Source organism: Dasypus novemcinctus, chromosome 2 (genome assembly GCF_030445035.2).
Source record: "Dasypus novemcinctus isolate mDasNov1 chromosome 2, mDasNov1.1.hap2, whole genome shotgun sequence".
In the NCBI taxonomy this organism is placed as follows: Eukaryota; Metazoa; Chordata; class Mammalia; order Cingulata; family Dasypodidae; genus Dasypus; species Dasypus novemcinctus.
The window spans coordinates 165855272-165869142 of record NC_080674.1 but is presented as its reverse complement, the minus strand read 5'-3'; the positions used below and the strand labels follow the sequence as shown (position 1 = coordinate 165869142).

The window sequence follows — 13871 nt, the reverse complement described above, 5'->3', positions numbered from 1 at the left end:
CTCCATGAAATCCTTGAAAGTGTCTCAAGGATCCCCACCTGGCCAATTCACACTTTGAGAACCACTGTTTTAGATCTAAATACCAATTTACCAAATATGCAAAGGAACATACTCAATGACACCATGGGGAGAAAATGAGCAAAGTTCAGAATATGGGAAACTATAGAGGACAATGATCTGGTTTCTTCAACAAATGAATTATGAGGAAATAGATGAGGGAGAATTTATAGACTTAAATTTATCAGACTTATATATCAAAAGTAATGTAAGGGTCAAACCAGCAAGATGGCAGTTGGGTAAGGAGCTCCTAGAGTCAGCTCCTGCAACAGGGAAGTTAGTAAACACCCAGGGCTCTCTGGAGCTAGCTGAAGCACCTGTTTGGGGGCTCCAGGAGACCAGAAGAGCATCCTGCAACATCCTTGAAGGAATGGAAGAAGGAGACTGCCCATCTGCAGAAAAGATTTGTAATTATAGTGCTCACGACATGGAGGCTAATGCCCATCCTCCACTGGAGGCACAAGTTGCCTCAGAAACTGTTTTGTGGATGGAATTCAAAGCTCCATTTCCCAAAAACAGGGAAGGAAGATAGATAGGCACCAACTTCAGCTACTGATGATTAAATTTAGCAGGCCAAAGTATCATCCTGAGAATAGCTAAAGTCTGAGCCCATCCAAATCAGAAACAGACTAGTAGGCACCACCTTAACTCCACGCCTGGCATGAGGGGAAGTGGGGTGGACTGAAAATCCAGTGCTGGTAGGGACAGGCTTCTTTCCACCCAGATCAGATTTCAGCTCTAGCCTAGGCCCCAGTCCCACCTCCTACAGGGAGGAAGCTGGGGGGGCCTACATCAGCCTCTCCAGAAAATTATTGGCCAAGCTGCAGAAGCCAATGATTATCCTACTTTGGCCACACAAGCTGCCCCAGGAGCTATTTAGGGGCTGGAATTGGAAGCTCCATTTCCCAAAAACAGGGAAGGAGGAGACGGTTTGCCACTGACTTTGACTATTGATTAGTAGACTCAGCTGGCTAAGGTATAACCCTAGGAACAGCTAGGGTGTGAATCTGTCAAAGTTGGAAAGAGGCCGGTGGCTGCCATTTTGACTCTGCCCCCAGTCTGAGGGGAAACCAGGACCGAAAATCACAGTGATGGTAGGAACCAGTTTTCAGCTTGCAGCCCTAGCCTAGGCTTCAGCCCCACCTCTGACAGGGAGGAAGCTGGCAGGTCCTGCACCAGCCTATCCAGGTAACTGCAGGTACCTTTGGCTGGCACAGACTGAATAATAGGAAGTCTACCAGGGCAACTGTGATCATCCTGGACCACACTGCATAAATCGTTGCCCACACCTGCAGCTCCATCCCTGCCCCAGGCAGGGGAGAAACAGGCATGAATCCTTATCAATCTCTCTGGGAAACTATAATCTAGGCCTGCACAACTTGGATTATTCTACACACCTGTGACTCTGCCCTACCCTTGGCAAAGGAGAAAATTGGGAGAAGCTTCATTGGTCCCTGTGGCAATGAGGGCAGCTTGAGCCTCCACAGCTTATAGCACCAACTACATCCTTGGCTCCTGCAAAACCAGCAAGGGAGAAAGGGCAGGAAGCTTTAACTTAAAGAGAAAAACTGTACCCAGAATAAATACTCTATTAAGTCAGATGTCAAAACACCAACAAAAAATTACAATCCACACCAAGAAACAGGTTAAAGGAATAGTATAAGCCCAGTTAAAGGAATAGTATAGCCTCCAAGTAACATAAAGGAGTTAAGACAACTAAGCATAGTTGTTCAAACAAATCCCCTTAATAAATTCAATGAGATGGCTAAAAAGATTAAAGATATTAAGAAGACATTGGATGAGCACAAAGAAGAATTTGAAAGCATACATAGAAAAATAGCAGATCTTATGGAAATGAGAGGCACAATAAATGAAATTTAAAAAACATTTGAATCATATAATAGCAGATTTGAAGAGGCAGAAGAAAGAATTGGTGAGCTTGAAGAAATGACCTCTGAAAGTGAACATACAGAAGAACAGATGAAGAATGAAAAAAATTGAACAAGGTCTCAGGGAACATAAAGACAGCAAAATATGTGCAAACATATGTATCATGGGTATCCCAGAAGGAGAAGAGAAAAGAGACAGAAGGAATATTTGAAGGAATAATGTTAGAAAATTTCTCAACCCTATTGAAGGACATAGATATCTATGTCCAAGAAGCACATCATTCTCCCATCTGAAAAAATTCAAATAGGCCAACTCTGAGATGCATACTAATCAGAATGTCAAATGCCAAAGACTAAGAAAGAATTCTGAAAACAGCAAGAGACAAGCAATGCTTAACATATAAGGGATACCAAATAATATCAAATGCTGATTTCTCACCAGAAACCATGGAGGTAAGAAGACAGTGGTATGATATATTTAAGATAATAAAAGAGAAAAACTTCCAGCCAAGAATCTTATATCCAGCAAGATTGTCATTCAGAAATAAGAATGAGGCCTACAGCTGCAGGATGCCTAAGAGTTACCTCCTGAGAGCCTCCATGTTGCTCAAATGTGGCCAGTCTTGAAGCCAAACTCAGCATGTAAATGCATTGCCTTCCCCCCAGCATGGGACATGACTCCCAGGGATAAGCCTTCCTGGCCCTGAGGGATTACTACCAAGTACCAGCTGATGATGTGGCTGGAGAACAACCTTGAATAAAAGGGTCAACTCAGACCAGCAGAATATCTCAGCCTACATGTATTATCAGGAGTTAAAAATGCCTTTTGACCCTGAATAAAAGAGGGAAATGGAAAGGACAAATGTATTTATATGGCTATGAGTCTCCAAACAAGAGCCAGGAGGTCATCAGAGGGGTCACCTTATGCACACCTGAGCAGAGTCCCAGAGACAGCTAAAGTAGATACAACCGTAGATATTGCTTCTTCTGAGGGCTACAGAGACCCACAGGTTCTATGGTCATGGCAGATGGACTTCAGTCCCATGTCAGTTGGCCATACTTTGGAGTTTGTGGTCCTGAGTGTGATGGAGTTGGACTCAGGTGTGATCTTTGTTCACAAGCCTCTCCTGTCACTTTTACTGGACCTGTGGTTGGTGCTGGGGTTTAGTGTATACTCAGGGGACCTCAATTTCTGGACTCTCCATGTGATAGCTAGGCCCTGAGCCTCAACAGACTTGCAATTTCTACCCTCTGGTTTATTGGTCTTACCCCAGCCAGCTAAGAGGGAGATGAAGAAGGCCAACCACTACACCAGGGAGCCAAGAGTGCCTACAACTTCAAACAGGAGAATTGCATCCATCATCCAAGTGGAATCAAAGCACCCTCTCGATACAGAGGTGGAGTGGACATAACCATCCCAGGGTCCACAGAATGGAAGAATAGAGTATAGATTAGAGTGGACTTACTGATACTCTATTCTGGAACTAATGTGATTAGTAATGGAAGTAAATGTAGCACTGAGATGGAGAAAGTGGCCATGGTAGCTGCTAAGGGTGGGAATGGGAAGAAGAGATGTGATGTGGGGGCATTTTCAGGACTTGGAGTTGTCCTGGGTGGTACTGCAGGGACAGTTTCTGGACATTGTATGTCCTCCCGTGGCCCACTTGGTGGACTGGGGGAGAGTGTAAACTGTATTGTGGACCACTGGCCATGTGGTACAGCAGTGCTCAGAGATGTATTCACCAAGTGCAATGACTGTCCCATGATTATGGAGGAGGTTGTGGTTAAGGGAGGAGTGGGGTGAAGGAAGTGTGGGGAGGTATATGGGACTTCATATTTTTTAATGTAACATTAAAAATAAATTAATTAAGTTTTTAAAATGAGGGCAAGATTAGAATATTCACAGATAAACAGAAACTGAGAGAATTTCTAAGCAAGAGACCAGAATTTCAGGAAATACTAAAGGGTGTGCTAGAGCCTGAAAAGAAAAGACAGGAGAGAGAGGCCTGGAAGAGAACCTAGAAATGAAGATTATATAAATCAAAGTTACCAAAAGTGTCAAAAAAAGTCAGGAGAATAAAATAAGATGGATAAAACTCAAATAGGAATAAACTTAACCAATGATGTACAGCACTTGTACTCAGAAAACTGCAACTCAATGCCAAAAAAAATTTAAAAAGGCCTAAATAACTGGAGGAATATTCCATACTCATGGATTGGAAGGCTAAATATCATTAAGATGTCAATTCTATTCAAATTGATATACAGATTCAATGCAATCCCAATAAAGTTTCCACCAGCATTTTTTTTTAATTAAAAACACAATTATCAAATTTATTTGAAAGGGTAAGTGGTCCTGAATAGCCAGAAACATCTTTGAAAGGACAAGTGAACTCTCATCTCCAGACTTTAAATTATATTGCTTAGATATAGTGGTAAAAATAGCATAGTACTAGCATAAAGACAGACACATAGACCAATGGAACCAAATTTATGGTTCAGAAACAGTCCCTCACATGTATGATCAAGTGATTTTTGACTAGCTTGTCAAACTCACACAGCTCAGGCAGAACAGTCCGTTCAACAAATGGTGCTGAAAGAACTGGATATCCATAGCTAAAAGAAGGGAAGAGGACCCCTATCCCACACGTTGTCCAAAAACTAACTCAAAATGGATCAAAAACCTAAATATAAAACCAAGTACAATAAAGCTTCTAGAAGAAATTGAAGGAAAATTTCTTTAAGAGCTGGTGGTAGGTGGGGGATTCGTAAAGGAGATAAGAGGAGGACTGAGCTGAACTACTGATGTTTAATGTATGTAGAAGTTTTGATTAGCTTTAATATACAAGTATGGAAATGTATAGATTGGAAGATAACAAAATAGTGAGTAACAGCTAGTTTATAAATGGGGATGTGGCTGAAAATGATGTAAATGCAAATTGACAGAATGCTAGAGACTACTCTAGGAACTGAATAGCATAGTAAACCAAGAGGTGGATGAGAATTTTGGTTGATGGTACAGATGGAAGATGTCCTTTGTGAGGTAGGGCAAATGTACATCACTACTGCAGGGTGTTGGGAATGTGGAGAAGCATAAGAAAAATACAACTGGAGTGACCTATGGACTTTGGTTAGCAGTAATAATGTAATATACTTGCATCCATGACAAAGATGTACTGTGTTGATAATGGGGCAGTATGGAGAATGTGTGCAAATGTACACTATGGACATGGTAAAAATCAGATGATATTATTTTATCTGTAACAAATGTTCCACCACAGTGTGTTGTGTTGATAGATGGAGGTTGTTTGTGAATTCTGCACATGTGCATGATTGTTTTATAAATTTACAACTTCTGTCATAAAAAAGAGGACTATAATTAGTAGTAAGATTTTTTAAAAGACTTATTTTATTTATTTCTCTCCCCTTCCCCTCCGCCCCTGTTGTCTGCTCTCTATGTCCTTTTGCTGTGTGTTCCTCTGTGTCTGCTTGTATTCTCAGTGGCACTGGGAATCTTTGTCTCTTTTTGGTTGTGTCATCTTGCTGCATCAGCTCTCCGAGTGTGCAGTGCCACTCCTGGGTGGGCTGTGCTTTCTTTGCTCAGGGCCGCTCAATGTGGGGCACATTCTTTTTACACGTGGGGCTCCCCTACACAGGGGTGCTCCTGCGTGGCATGGCACTCCTTGCACATGGCAGCACTGCGCGTGGGACAGCTCACCACATGGGCCAGGAGGCCCTGGGTTTGAACCCTGGACCTCCCATATGGTAGGCAGATGCTCTATCAGTTGAGCCACATCTGCTTCTCAGTAGTAAGATATTTGACAATATTCTTTCATAATCTGTAACAAATGTTACACAACAATGCAAGGTGTTGGTGGAGGATTGATGTATGGGACCCCTGTATAATGTCACGCATGTTCGCTTTGTTAAATCCACAACTTTCACTATACACTTATTGTTTATGTATGTTCATATAAAAATGATATAAAGATAATAATAATAATAATAGAGTGGGTTTGGGGAAAATACTTTGGTTAGCAGTAATATTTTGACAATGAACTTTAATCATTAGTTTGAAATGTTTAACAACAATGCAAGGTATTGGTGGTAGGATGAGTTATGAGTACTGTATGATGCTATGTATGTTTGTTTTGTAAGTTCACAACTATTACTATACACTTATTGTTTAAGTATATTTATGTGTGAGTGACATACTTCAATAAATTTTTTAAAAAATGAAAAAAAGTAATGTAAGAATCTTTTTTACATCCTGATTTGAACAAACCAATTAAAAATTATTTATAACACAATTGTGAATTTTAAACATTGATTAGGTATTTGGTAATAGTAAGGATTGTTAAAATTATTTAGGGGAATAATTATATTTTTATAACATTAATCAAAATGTGCTTATCTTTTAGATATATTTCTTTCTGACATGGTAACAGATAAAATGATAAGCTATCTGGGACTTGCTTCAAGATAATCCACTGGGAGGCTGGAGGGGAAGTGGGTAGGAATTGAGCCTGCGTAATGGATTCATAGGGCTCATTGCACTATTTTCTCCAATTGGAAAATGTTTCAATATTTTCATAATGAAAGAGAAATATATAAAGGCTCCAAATATGTCCTCTGGAATCCTCCAATGCATTTTGAATGAGACCTGAGAAGAAGGCAGTTTCAGTACTCAACCGGATAGCCATTGCTTTTCAACTCACAAATGACTATTCAAGGAGACACGAAAGGGATTTTGTTGATTTCTGAGTAAGGAATCCTGGGTGAGTTATGTTAATGGAGCTTTTATTCTGATTGTTTTTATGACAATAGGCCTCTAACCATTTATGCTCTGTGCTACAAAACCCAAGTTGGGAACTAAAAGGGATTATGAGTATCAGAGGTACATGGCAGGAAATAGGACTGCTTGTTGCCATGACTTTCATCACTCTTTATGTAAATTTTGGGAAGAATTAGGTTACAAAACTTTTCATGGTGGCCCTGTTTAGAAAAAAAAATTATATATATATATAAGAAAACCCTTTATAATAGAAAATACCATAAATGATTTTCAAATCAAAAGACTGATTGGGAAATAGTATTTATAATCTCAAAAATAAAGGGTTTAGGTTCCTAAATAAAAATAATCTAATCATGTCCCATTCTATGTAACACTACACAGCAATTAAAATATGTCCACAACATATTGCTGACGGGAAAACAGCATGTGGCAAACATTATGCTAAGACAATACTATTTATGCAAAGAAGAACAAAAACAAAACAAAATAATGCAAACATTACATATGTGTGCATGTATACATGTGTGCACATGATTCTGGATGATCCTGTCAATAGTAAATGAGTGGTTTTCCTCAAAACTCTCGTTTATCCTATAACCCCTTTAGTCTTTTTTTTTTTAAGATTTATTTATTTATTTATTTCTCTCCCCTCCCCCCCCCAGTTGTCTGTTCTCTGTGTCTATTTGCTGCGTGTTCTTCTTTGTCCGCTTCTTTGTTGTCAGTGGCATGGAAATCTGTGTCTCTTTTTGTTGCATCATCTTGCTGCGTCAGCTCTCCGTGCGTGCGGTGCCATTCCGGGGCAGGCTGCACTTTCTTTTGCACTGGGTGGCTCTCCTTATGGGGCGCAATCCTTGTGTGTGGGGCTCCCCTATGCTGGGGACACCCCTGCGTGGCACGACACTCCTTGCGCACATCAGCGCTGCACGTGGGCCAGCTCTACACGGGTCAAGGAGGTCTGGGGTTTGAACCGTGAACCTCCCATGTGGTAGATGGATGCCCTAACCACTGGGCCAGGTCCACTTCCCTATAACCCCTTTGGGTGCTCTATTGCCCTTGAGTTCAAGATGTAACAACAAAACTAGAGATAGTAAAAGACACCCAATTCTAGGCATTGCAGTTTTTAAAAACTGAGATCCATATGTAAAACAAAACACTTGCTAAACCACTTTTGATTGTTTGTTTTCCAGCCTAGAAGAAGTGAGGGAAAATCCCTCTCTCTGAGCAAAAGAACAAGTGAAAATGGGAAACAAGAGTAGGGCAAGCTAGACATGATCTCTAAAAAAAGGCCCTGTACCCTGCCTTCACTCCCAAGGTTAACTTCAAGGGGATGGGGAAAACAGAATGCTCTGACAAATGTAGGATTTAAGAGCAGACATGTCCCATTCCTGTTTAGCCTCTGAATCCTGACAGTGAGCACTTTCAAAGGAATTCCTTGCTTGCTCTGTCATGGGATGAGAGAAGTTAAACAGGTATGGTTGGAGTCGTGGAGGATCTGATGGAGTAGCATCAAGGTAGCCCCACCAAATTCCCCATATCCTTGAAGTATTTCTCCTCATTAGCAGAGAGAATGAATAAAGTGTGGACAAATGAAAAGGTCTTGGATAGACCAGCAGATGGTTGCATAGACAATATGGCCAAAGATAACAGGACATTGCCAACACTTCACTGGATGTCCAGAGGAGGGTGATGCACCGGGAACATGGCCGGATGATGCACATCCTGGCAAATTCTACCACGAGAAGACCCCATGGAGGTTGAGTTTTCTCATCACCCTATTTCCCCCAATGCCAGGACACACAATGTCCCAGCTTTAGATAAGCCCCAGGAAAGAAGGACAGGCTGGGGGAAACTCTAAATGGTCAGGTCTCAAACTTGAAAGCAGAATTTTACTAGGATTGACTCTCATTGTGTTTTCTGCCATTAGGTGAAAAGAGTAATCAAAATAGTGATTCCAAAGAAACAATGGTGATCCTTTTGTTGTTCATAAGCATGATGAATAGGCATTCACACATTTGTGTGAGGTGTGCCTCCATCAAGTCTTCTTAAGAGGTCAGCACATTATCCATCTGAAGTGAATTCAAGAGATTTGAGTAGACACTTTTCTTTCCAAAGAAGAAATACCAATGGCTAAAAAGCACATGAAAAGATGCCAGACATCACTAGCTATTAGAAAAATGCAAACCAAAAATGCAATGAGATATCATCTTATACTTATTAGACTGGCAGCTATTAAAAAAACAGAGGACTATAAGTGATGGAGAGAATGTAAAGGAGTAGGAATGCTTTATTCACTGCTGGTAGGAATGTAGAATGGTGTAGCCATTGCAGAAGACAGTTTGGCAGTTCCTCAGGAAGCTAACTATAGAACTGCCATTTGATCCAGCAATTCCACTGCTGGGTGTATACTCAGAAGAATTGAAAGCAAGGACACGAACAGATATATGCATTCTAATTTTCATAGCGACATTATTCACTATTGTCAAAAGTTGGAAACAACCCAAATGTCCATCAACAGATGAATGGATAAACAAATTTTAGTACATACATACGATGGAATATTATTCAGTTGTAAGAAGGAAAGAAGAATTAACACATGGGATAACATGGATGAATACTGAAGACCTTATGCTGAGTGAGACATACCAGCCACTAAAGGACATATATTACATGACCTCACTGATATGAATTAAGCTAATTGAGCAGATTCACAAAGGTAGAATCTAGAAGATAAGTAATCAGGGACAGAAAGGGAGTAAAGTGTAGTGAGCTGATACTCAATATGAGCAAAAACGTAAGATAAGGAGGAAAGGGGGTGGTTTGGCAGTGTATGGGAATGGTGCAGGGATGTGAGTGGAGTCGGTGCTGGAATGTGAGTGTGAGCAGGGTGGGGATGGGTTGAGTTAGGCTATCCATGGAACTGGGGGAAGGAACAGGTGAACTCGGGATGGTAGGTCTATGGTTAAAACTACAATGGTGGGAATGTTCTTTTAGCAAATATGACAGGGGAGGGTTATTGGTGCAGGGCATCAGGGGTGGGGGCTACAGGGGAAAGGGTGCACATGGGACATGCTTTTATGGAATATGTAAATGTTCATCTTGACATAGTGGGTTATCTCAGTGGGCAGAAAACCACACAATAAACATAAAATGAAAAGAAAATATTAAATTCCCATCCTGGGGAGTCCTGCTACATTCTCAAATAGAGGGACCAGAGTCTCTCAAGACCATAGGCAGTGCCTAATAAAAGAAGATGGACCAATATGTCCAGTTCTCAATATTAATGCATGTAACTATGAAACTTATTCTTCAAAAACTGCAACTTAGTGGTTAATATGGGTTCCAAGGGCAGGCAGAAGGAAGAATGGATAGATGGGACATTTTTAGGGCATTGGAATTGTTCTGCATGATCTTGCAATGATGGACACAGACCATTATGCATTTTGTTAGAACCTATAAAAGCATACAGTACATAGTGTGAACCATACTATAAACCACTGACCATGGTTAGTGGTAATGCTTCAATATGTGTTCATCAATTTTATCAAATGTATCATCCTCATATAATATGTTATTAATAGGGGAAAATGTGACAGGAGAGGAGGCAGAATATAAGGGAATCCCCTATATTTTCTATGTGACTTTTCTGTAACCTAAAGCTTATTTGAAAATAAAGTGAAAAAAATAAGACACTGGGGGAACATACAGAAGAAACTGTCACTATATCTAAAAGATAATAGATCTTCCTGGGATATAAGATACAATGCAAAAAATATTTATTTTTACATTAATTTTTATGTTTTTATATTGTATTTTTAAATTATTTTATTTATTTATTTGGCTTTGTTTTGGGTGACATTTTGGATTGCAGAAGAGTCACAGCTGTGGCAAGGGAGATCACTGGTGTGGGGTGTTGGTGGTGGGGGGATGTGTGGGGACGGTGCACCTGGGGCATGTCTCTATGGAATATGAAAGTGTTCATCTTGTCATAAGGTGTTATTGCAGTGGGTTGAGACCCACACAATAGACAGGAAAATACTAAACTCCCATCCCACAGAGAGGCAAGAATCTCTAGAATACATGGGATAGACCAACATGCCAGGCCCTTGATATTGATGCTTGTACTTATGAACCTTTTTCTTGTGCAATTATAGATTGCCTAAGAGTTACCTCTTGAAAGCCTCCTTGTTGCTCAGATGTGGACTCTCTCTAAGCCAATTTCAGCAAGAGTTGCAATAACTACACTCCATTTCACTGGACTTGCCCAGGACAACTAACAAAAGGAGGATGATAGACAATATCCATTCCAAAAACAGAGAGTACCTACTGCAAATCAAGACATTTCCTTCCATCTGCTTCATGGAATCTAAGTTCCCTCTCAATTCAAGGCAGAGTAGACATCACCATCCCCAATTTCTCAAGACTGAGCGATGAACAAACATAAGGGGGTGTATTAGTCAGCCAAAGGGGTGCTAATGGAAAATAGCAGAAATTGGTTGGTTTTTATAAAGGGTATTTATTTGGGGTAGGAGCTTACAGATACCAGGCCATAAGCATAAGTTACTTCCCTCCCCAAAGTCTATTTTCGCGTGTTGGAGCAAGATGGCTGCCAACGTCTGTGAGAGTTCAGGCTTCCTGGGCTCCTCTCTTCCAGGGTCTTCTTTCTGAGTTCAGGATTCCTCTCTTTCCAGGTCTTGCTTCTTCCTGGGCTCAGGGTTCCTCTCTTCCTGGGGCTTGCTTCTGTTTCCTCTGTGAGCTTACTTCCTGGGGCTCTACCTCAAGGCTTCAGCATCAAACACTAATATCAAAACTGCAGCATCAAAAACCCTCAACTCTATCCTTTGCCATGACTTTTTTTTTTTTAATTTTTTTTTTTTAAAGATTTATTTATTTATTTAATTTCCCCCCCTCCCCTGGTTGTCTGTTCTTGGTGTCTTTTTGCTGCGTCTTGTTTCTTTGTCCTCTTCTGTTGTTGTCAGCGGCACGGGAAGTGTGGGCGGCGCCATTCCTGGGCAGGCTGCTCTTTCTTTTCACGCTGGGCGGCTTTCCTCACGGGCGCACTCCTTGCGCGTGGGGCTCCCCCACGCGGGGGACACCCTTGCATGGCACGGCACTCCTTGCGCACATCAGCACTGCGCATGGCCAGCTCCACACGGGTCAAGGAGGCCCGGGGTTTGAACCGCGGACCTCCCATATGGTAGACGGACGCCCTAACCGCTGGGCCAAAGTCCGTTTCCCTGCCATGACTTTTTAACGCCCTAATGATGTGGCCCAATCAAAGTCCTAACCATAACTTAATCATGCCCAGGTACACACCAGATTATAAACATAATTCAGTATCTATTTTTGGAATTCATACTCAATTCAAACTACTACAGGGAGAATGTAACTATGGGCTAAAGTAGATTTATTATTATTCTATTACTGGAAGAACTTGTAACATTGATATAAAGGCAGTGGTCACCAGAGGTTCTGAGGGGAGGGAGAGGGAAGAACAGATGTAACATGGGGCATTTTTTGGAAATTGGAATTGTACTGCATGACATTGCAATGATGGACACAGGCCATCATACATTTTGTCAAAACCTATAAAATTGTGCTGTACACAGTGGAAACCCTACTGTAAATTATAGACCATGGTTATAGCAATGCTTCAATATGTATTCATTAATTGTACCACACTAATAAAAGATGTTGTTAATGGGGAAAAGTGTGGGAAGGGGGTACGTATGGTATGGGAATCCCCTATATTTTCACTATAACATTTATGCAATCTAAAGCTTCTTTAAAAATAAAACATAAAAAATTTTTAAAAAACAGAAAAAAGAAACAACACTGTGTGTGGTACACACATTCTTATCATTATTATTATTATTATTCAGGTACCAGGGTTGCGGATTGAACCCAGGACCTCGTCTGTGGAAAGCCAGCACTCAAAAACTGAGCCACACCAGCTCCCCCACACATTATTTTAATGTATAGAAACAGAAAAGAAAAAAAATCCCACTTTTCATGACATTTCTACTTCAGTAAATTGTTTCATTTTTTCACACTGACCACATGTGACTTTTGAGAAAGGATTTTGTTTTATGGAAAACAATGATTAAAACCAAAATTTCTCACAAAATATTCTCCGTACCACTGTTGGGACTCCACTTTTTTTTTGTAATTCATTTGCCCTATGATACTACAAGCCTTGTCATAAACATGGTGTCAAAGATGAAAAATGGGGAGAGGCCTGAGTAACTTTTCTTGTCAAGAAGAAAAAAGAAAAGAGATGTAACTGGGAAAAACATTAAAGAATTGTCAAAAGCACCTGACATGAGCTATTTGGGTGTAAAACATGTCACAGGACCATCTTTTCTGCAACAGCATAAATACTAATTTTTCATGAAGATGAAAAAACAATAGCAAGTAAAACCCTTGAGTACCGTCAGATGGCAAGATCTACAAAATACCATCTCCTAAACTGGAGCCTCACCTCCAAACCTACCACAAAATTATCATATTTCTTCGATCATGCATTTTTCAATTATTTTTATCCTTAACATGTATGGACAACTTCATTTATAAAGTGTCCATGGAGATGTGCTTATGTATTACCCTAAGTTGAACACTTAGAAACATTCTTTTCATAACAATAAATGTTTATTAGGCACCTTTTCTGTACAGTCTATTGGTACTTGAGGAGTACAAAATTTAATAAGACACAGTTCCTGCCTTAGAGCATTTACAGTTTTAAAGAAGGGACATTTATATAAACAACTAAAAATTATATAAGCCAAATAGGGTAAGAGCTTCTAACAATTACAAGAAAAGAGCCAGGGGAGTATTTGGGAAAGAGTATTTCATTCTACATGGGTGTTTGAGCTGCTATTTAAAAAATGATGAGAATTTCATAGGCAGAGTAATGGCAACAGCAGTCACGGTTAAGGGCTGACCATGAGCAAAGTTAAGCAGGCATAAATGGAAAGCTGAGGTTCTTCCACAACTCAGCTTCAGGTCTCTATGAAAATGTGTCCTCTAGACCCTTCACTGAAGCTACTAATCATTTTACATTCCATATTCACTTTTCTCATGTAGCCAGAGGCCATGTAAGTAGTCCTAGACAGAAATTATTAGAAAGAGAAAGT

At 40.4% G+C, this 13871-nt stretch overlaps 1 non-coding gene across 1 annotated transcript; it reads left to right on the top strand.

Annotated features, from left to right (window-relative positions):
* Positions 1–8709: 8709 nt before the first annotated feature.
* LOC111759748 (small nucleolar RNA U13) lies at positions 8710–8813 on the top strand. Its single transcript, XR_002793640.1, has one exon. It is a non-coding gene; the product is annotated as a small nucleolar RNA U13 (small nucleolar RNA).
* The last annotated feature ends 5058 nt before the right edge of the window (positions 8814–13871 follow it).